Here is a 7,807-nt window from a genome sequence, read left to right as displayed (position 1 = left end):
AACTTTGCTGCTTCGAATCATAATCTGTGCTTAGAACGATCTCCTTTCCAGCTGCTGGACACCAGGCAGAATTTCCAACACCCCTTTTATAGGGATTGTAAGGATTAAGTGAAACAAGGTATGTAAGGCCTGGCCTTCAGTCAACACTCTATAAAGAGAGGTGTTTATTATCATACTCCAAGTGTAACATGGCTTCTGTCCCACAGGGATCCCGGGCTTTTTTTTTTCTTAACCTCTGCTTTCCCTCGTACTTTTATTCACAGAATTATACAATTTTAGGCCCAACGAGGACATTCAAGGTCATCACCTTCAATTTCCTTATTTAATTTAAAAAACCTGGTCAGTGAGAAAGTTTGAGAAATTTTCTCCTTATCTGTATATTTCCATATGGCAACATAAACTACGTGACTATGTAAAACAGGCTTTAGAAATATGTGGCCAACTGCATATGTGTTAATTTATCCCAAGCAAAACATAAGTCAAAAAACAGTTAAAAATACAGAAAAAGTGAAATTTGGAATAACTTCTCAACAGTTCAAGTCATTGTAATGTAAATATTGAGTTGGCCCAAAAGTTTGGGTTTTTCTGTAGGATGTTACAGAAAAACCTGAATGACCTTTTTGGACAATCCAATAATGCAAATAAAAATAGTATTTTTCTCCCTGTAGGGTTTGGGGAACCCAGCAACTTCACGAAATATTTTCTGAAAACATTCTGAAAAGTTCCTTTATTTCTTCATTAAAGTATGCAATCAGTAAATTTTCATAGAATGCCTACATTGTTAGGTTTTCCTTATAAAGAATGATTAGGACTAATAATTATAAGGGCATAATTCTTAAAACTCTACCTCTAACCTTAACCAGATTCTCTCTATGCCTTTTCATTTCCTTCCTCAGTGGAGTAGAGAAGGCCCAGACTTCATTCATAGGATACCCATTAGGAATCAGCCACAATTCTGGGCAGAGGGGACATTAGCAGTGAACAAGCCTGACACAGCCTTGCTCTTATGGGGCTGATGTTCTGGGAAACTTTCTGAAGTTAGCATTGCCTTGTGCCTGAACGTGAACGTGAAGTTGCTCAGTCGTGTCTGACTCTTTGCAACCCCATGGACTATAGCCTACCAGGCTCCTCTGTCCATGGGATTTTCCAGGCAATAGGACTGGAGTGGATTGCCATTTCCTTCTCCAAGGGATCTTCCCAACCCAGGGATCGAACCTGGGCCTCCCGCATCATAGACAGACGCTTTACCGTCTGAGCCACCAGGGAAGTCCACATTGTGCCTAAACATTTTGAATGACCGATTAAGATAGCAAGGCTTACTTCATAAGGGCTTTGTAGGGGAGAAAAAGGAATGCATGTGAAAATGCCTGGAATCTGAATGAATTTAGTTTTCTTTGAAAAACTAAATTCATTCAGATTCCACTAACAGTTATTAAGTTCAAAATTTTCCAGGCATTTTCACATGCTTTCCTTTTTCTCCCCTACAAAATCCTTGTGAAGTAAGCCTTGCTATCTTAATCGGTCACAGATCACTCGTTCTAGTGGAGCCAGAATTCAAAGCTAGGTCTTCTAACTCCAGGCTCCATGTTCATTCTATGTCTGTCTCCCTCTCTATCTTTCCCCCTTCACCACAATTACACGATGATCATTTTCAGGTAGCTGCCCTTCCCTAACCTGTGTATTTCCTAGTATCTTCAGCCAGGTGACCTTAATTCTAAATGTCATTAGTTCCCAATCCTGAACCCTCCTCCCACCTCCTTCCCCATACCATGTACACCCGTGGGGGATTCATGTAGATATATGGCAAAACCAATACTGTATTGTAAAGTAAAATAAAGTAAAACAAAAAAATAATAATAATAAATGTCATTAGTCCACTTCTTTCACTCCTCTCTTACCTCCCTTACTCCAAGCTCCTGACATCTCTGCATCTTGCAAATTCGTTGACCATCCTTAGGTCTAGGCTTTTGAATCTACTTAACCCTACAGCTAGGCCCAGAAAGGCAAAGCAAATGGCTGGCTCTTTCCTCGTGATAATTGTTTGGTTTCCTCCAAAGTGGGAGAGTCCAACACTGGTCATTTTAAAGACATGGTTATATAAGCATGTGTATGTGTATGTCTCAGAATAAAAATCCTCCTATCTCCCACCCCTTGGTATTTAGTTAAGAGATAGGCACTCTCATACATGCAAAGTGACATTATTGGGTGAATATACCCATTGTAATATTATAATAGCAATGTATTGGAAACCACATAAATGTCCATTAATAGGAACTGGTTAGCCAACATGGCACACCCCTAGAATGGAATACTGTACAGAAAGTAGAAAAGTTGTATATGTATTGGTATGGAAAGAACTTCTAGATGATATGGTTAAGTTAAAAAAGAAAGGTTCCAAAACAGTATTTAAGTATAATATCACATTTTTATGGAAAATAAATATATAAATGTTTATTTAAATATACATAGAATACTTTTGAAAAGATATAGAAGAAATGGGTAATAGTGGTAGTTTTCAGAGAAACTGAGTTTCTAGAAGGCAAGGGAGAGAAAAGAACTCAATTGTTCACTAGGTGATCCTTTATGTTGTTTGGCTATAGTATGCATTACATTATCCACTCAAACAATAAATTAAATTATAAAGTCAATTTTAAGCACGTCATAATGCTTCCTTGAAACTTCACTGTTGGGAACCTAAAAATGTCGTTATTTTGTTTGCCTGTGTGAAAGGCTAACAGTCAAATGATACTGATGCATTAGATACTGACAAATACATTGAAGTTAAAAAAGAATTGCATATGTTACCAAAATGATTCTGGTTTGAATTTCTATAATCATCAACCTCATTAAGCTTATAAACCCATTGCTCTCCAATAATATTCAAGTGAACACTTAGAGCATCACTAGGAGCCCATTAAACTAGGCTCGTGGAAAAATATTCTGTTAAATCAGGAAAAGAAAAGGAAAGAAAAAGCCATTTTCAGCTAAACGTATAATAAGAAGCATATGCTTGGCCACTGGTAATCACAATCTCTTCACTCAATTAATTACCAAATTTGATGAGCACATCAGAATTTTTTTTTTTTTTTGCTTTAAAACCAACTTAAAAAATAAAAGCACATTTTTTAGAAGCAATGATTCTGCAGTGAAGGAAATATTAAATTTGAAAGGAAAGAGAATGCTATGGAGTGCTCCATGGCTCATTGCATTAAGTCTCCTGGTAAAAGAGCTGCATGCCTGGGAGGAAAGTGGAAATGATTCAGTGAAAGATCACCCAGCCTCTGCCACAGGAGACTTCGTGATTCAAGCAACAGAATGGAAGAAAGTCCTGAAGTGGTGCTTACTATACAGTTCATGGAGGAAACATTCGTCTATAAACAATAAGCTTCTTATCATTGATTTTAAGAAAAATAATTTTATATGAATGAACTTTTTTTAAAATAATTTATCTAAAATTGGTAATTTAGATACCAAGAAGCCATTTTTTAGAATCTGAGTCCTAGGATGAATGTTCAGCCTTTTGATCAATACTCCTTCAAGCTTGTCCTTGGTCCCCTTGTGCTGCCGAGATCTCCCTTTGATGCTCCGTCCCTGCCCTGCATTTGGTGAGAAAATTTCAAAAGAAAGAACACGTGAGGGTCACAACAGAGTGAATGAGCACTGAGCTGTTTTGAAGACTAAATCTGAAGGTCCTCATTTTCATTCTCACATTGAGAGAAAGTGTGTGTTTTGGTCATTGATGCTTTTATATTCTGAAGGCTTAGGAACTCTCTGTAGGCTAATTCATGGACAGAGCCTGATTCTGATCTCAGAAATATTTATGGATACAGCAGGGTCGAGACCTAAAGCAGGGGTGTCTGCCCCGGACATTAGGATTTCAGTCCCCATTTAGTTAGCATCACAGCCCCAAGGACTTCATTCCACAGCAAACACACTTGCTTCATTTCAAATGGACCCCATGACCTGTCTCTTTTTGACCTCTAGCAGTTCCCATGAGTGCCAGAGGTAGACTGCAGCAGAGCAATCCAAGCATTTGTTTTTAGCCAAAGGTGGTTCCTCCACTGTAACCTGACAGGGTGAAGGAAACTCGGGGTGTAGTGGTAAAGAACCTGCCTGTCAATGCAGGCAGACATAAGAGACGAATTTGAGTCCTGGGTTGGGAAGATCTCCTGGAGGATGGCATGGCAACCCGCTCTACTAGTCTTGCCTAGAGAATCCCACGGACAGAGGAGCCTAGCGGGCTACAGTGAATGGGGTCACAGGGTCGGACATGACCGAAGACTTAGCATGCACACACAACGCAGTGATGGAGCCCTACCCTACATGGGCTGAGTTCCCTGGACAGCATCACACTACAGCTTCACACCCATATTTGGAGCCATTCCAGCGCCTGCTCACCACTTCACCTCCAGTCCAGGGCTGAGTTCTCACCTCCTGTGGTATAAAGAAGGTGACAGACTGACTTCTGGGAAAAACACCTCATTCCATTCCCAGACTAAGGAGAAAGGCCAAAGATGTGGAAATATAGCAGAGGCTGCTGGCCCATTTACTCTAAGAAAGCATTTATTTCTCGGTACCCACTCTTCTGAAAGGGTTTCGGCATCTACCCTGTGCTAATGAGCCCCCTGACAAGTGGTTTCTGCTGCAGAGTAAAAGAAATCACAGGCTTCATAACACAAGCATTGTCTGATAGGATTATTTATTGCATCTCGGTAGTATTCAGAAGAATACAAGAACTGGAGAGCTTTTATTTTTTTACTGATTCTTATGGGAGTTTAAATACCCATTTTTATTCAGAATTCAAGATGATAAAACCAACTCCAGGAAAATCTGAATAGATTTCACTTAATTATATAGTCATTTATTTTCTAAATCTATAATACATTAATTTATAATTACATGTATCATATATATTTAATTCATAATTAAATGGATATAAAATATATGTATATGTATGCTTGGTCTCTCAGTTGTGTCTGACTCTCTGCAGCCCCGTGGACTGTAGCCCACCAGGCTCTTCTGTCCATGGAATTTTCAGGGCAAGAATACTGGAGCGGGTTGCCATTTCCTTCTCCAGGGAATCTTCTCAACCCAGGAATTGAACCTACGTCTCTCAAGTCTTTTGCACTGGCAGGCAGGTTCTTTACCACTAGAGTCTCCTGGGAAGCTCTTATATATTATGAGCTTCCCTCGTGGCTCAGATGGTGAAGAATCTGCCTGCAATGCCAAACACCCAAGTTCGACCCCTGGGTTGGGAAGTTCCCCTGACGAAAGGAATGGCTAACTACTCCAGTATTCTTGCCTGGAGAATCACATGGACAGAGGAGCCTGGCCGGCTATAGTTTATGGGTTTGCAAAGAGTCGGACGTGACTGAGTGACTGATATGGTCACTATTATAGATTTCACTTAATAATTAACACTATTGCCTGTTACTAAATTCATAACCTAAGAATCATTCCACTGACAATTTTTCAGGAAATCAAGTGGAAATATTTTCCTAATTCTGTTTCAGGTAAGTGATGTATGCAGACAGATAGCCTGAGTTTCCCTGCAGTCATTAGAAAACATGGCAGACTATTGTAAATATGTATGATGTATACATGATGAGCACACACAGAGCCTGCTCACTGAATGCAGATCAGACTGTTCTGGGCTTGGTGGAGTTTGGGTCAAGGTCAAACACTTGTGCCCCGTGTCTGGGGACAGGTGAGGATGGGGGATGCACAATGCATCGCTGTATGTCCACCTGAGTGGCCCGGCTCTGTTACGGGCTTGAAGCAATGCGCAGAAGCAGCTGCTCTCAATTATTCAGGAGCTGATTGTTCAGCTTTTGAATTATCCAAAACCTACATGCTGTTTTCTTTTTCCTCTTCATTAGGATTGCCCCAAGAAGGTGATGCTGTAACCCTGGGATTTTACCTCCTTATAAATTGTGGGGCAGATAATGGAAACTACTGGGGATGAAGGAGAGAAAGAGAGAACTGTTAGCTATTCTTTATGATTATTTTCACTGAAATTGATTCATCATTATAGCCAGTAAACAAATATTTCCCAGATGTGCAAAACAATTTGCCAGTCTTCAATGCACTTTCTTTCCCCCTTCCCCTCCCCCTCCCCTTCTCCTCTCTCCTTTTTGCTTTTCTGTCTGTCTCTCTTCCTTCATCTTTTTCTTAACTGCTCTGCTTCCTTCAATGTCCTTTTCCTCATTTAAAAATTCTGCATGCTCATATATACTCTCTGACTTGACCCTCACAAGAAGCCCAGGGTCTCCTTGCTTTACTTAATAGGAACTTGAGCATCAGAGAGGCTAGGGAACTTGCCCAAGGTGACACAGCTAATAAATAGCAGAGATGAGATCCAAATGCAGGCTTGATGTGACTCTAATACTGTTGGCTTCTGTCCACCAGAGCCACCCCATGCAAAATAGCATAACCCTCAGCGTCAGCTGTTGGGCAACAGTGAGGGGGCCACGTGTGGGTTTATGTTGAGTGATAACTTTCTGCATTAAGGGTAGATTAACCTTAAGCTATTTTCATTTCACAACATTCACCATCCGTGGAGAATCTGGGAAATATTCAGAAATCTAGATATGAGACCAAAAGGCAGATGCAGATGGTAAACATTTGACTTGAGTGGAGAAGGGAGAGTTGGGGTAGAAATCAACACAGGGAACATGTGTTCTTTGAATCTGACAAAATCTTACTGTTATATATCACCGTCCTTCCCTGTCAGTTCAGTTCAGTTCAGTCGCTCAGTCGTGTCCGACTCTGCTACTCCATGGACTGCAGCACGCCAGGCCTCCCTGTCCATCACCAACTCCCGGAGTTCACTCAAACCCATGTCCATCGCCTCAATGACACCATCCAATCATCTCATCCTCTGTTGTCCCCTTCTCCTCTTGCCCTCAATCTTTCCCAGCATCAGGGTCCTTCCCAATGAGTCAGCTCTTTGTATCAGGTGGCCAAAGTATTGGAGTTTCAGCTTCAACATCAGTTCTTCCAATGAACACCCAGGACTGATGTTCTTTAGGATGGACTGGTTGGATCTCCTTGCAGTCCAAGGGACTCTCAAGAGTCTTCTCCAACACCACAGTTCAAATGCATCAATTCTTCAGTGCTCAGCTTTCTTCACAGTCCAACTCTCACATCCATACATGACCACAGGAAAAACCATAGCCTTGACTAGACGGACCTTTGATGACAAAGTAATGTCTCTGCTTTTGAATATGCTATCTAGGTTGGTCATAGCTTTCCTTCCAAGGAGTAAGCGTCTTTTAATTTCATGGCTGCAGTCACCATTTGCAATGATTTTGGAGCCCCCACAAGAAAGTCTGACACTGTTTCCACTGTTTCCCCATCTATTTGCCATGAAGTGATGGGACTGGATGCCATGATCTTCGTTTTCTGAATGTTGAGCTTTAAGCCAACTTTTTCACTCTCCTCATGAACAGTATGAAAAGTCCTTCCCTTTACCTTTGTATATTTTAAGGGCCACCTTATTCCTGACCTTTCCAAGTTTGCAGACTTTATAGCTACTTACTTTATGAAAGTGTGGACTTTAAAGCTATCAAGATGAAGATAAACAAGATGAAGCAAGAATAACCAAGATTTCTGGGAGAAATATCAACAACCTCAGATATGCAGATGATATCACCCTAATGGCAGAAAACGAAGAGGAACTAAAGAGCCTCTTGATAAAGTTGAAAGAAGATAGTGGAAAAGCCGGCTTAAAACTCAACATTCAAAAAACCAAGATCATGGCATCCAGTCCCATCACTTCATGGCAAATGGGGAAACAATGGAAATA

The 7,807-nt window shown here is 40.7% G+C and overlaps 1 non-coding gene across 1 annotated transcript; it reads right to left on the bottom strand.

The window, feature by feature from the left end:
* Positions 1–1,194: 1,194 nt before the first annotated feature.
* On the bottom strand, positions 1,195–1,266 carry TRNAH-AUG. Its single transcript has one exon. It is a non-coding gene; the product is annotated as a tRNA-His (tRNA).
* Positions 1,267–7,807: the final 6,541 nt, after the last annotated feature.

This window comes from Oryx dammah, unplaced genomic scaffold (genome assembly GCF_014754425.2).
Source record: "Oryx dammah isolate SB20612 unplaced genomic scaffold, SCBI_Odam_1.1 HiC_scaffold_20, whole genome shotgun sequence".
In the NCBI taxonomy this organism is placed as follows: domain Eukaryota; kingdom Metazoa; phylum Chordata; class Mammalia; order Artiodactyla; family Bovidae; genus Oryx; species Oryx dammah.
The sequence above is the reverse complement of the archived record's forward strand: the minus strand, read 5'-3'. Positions and strand labels throughout refer to the sequence as shown.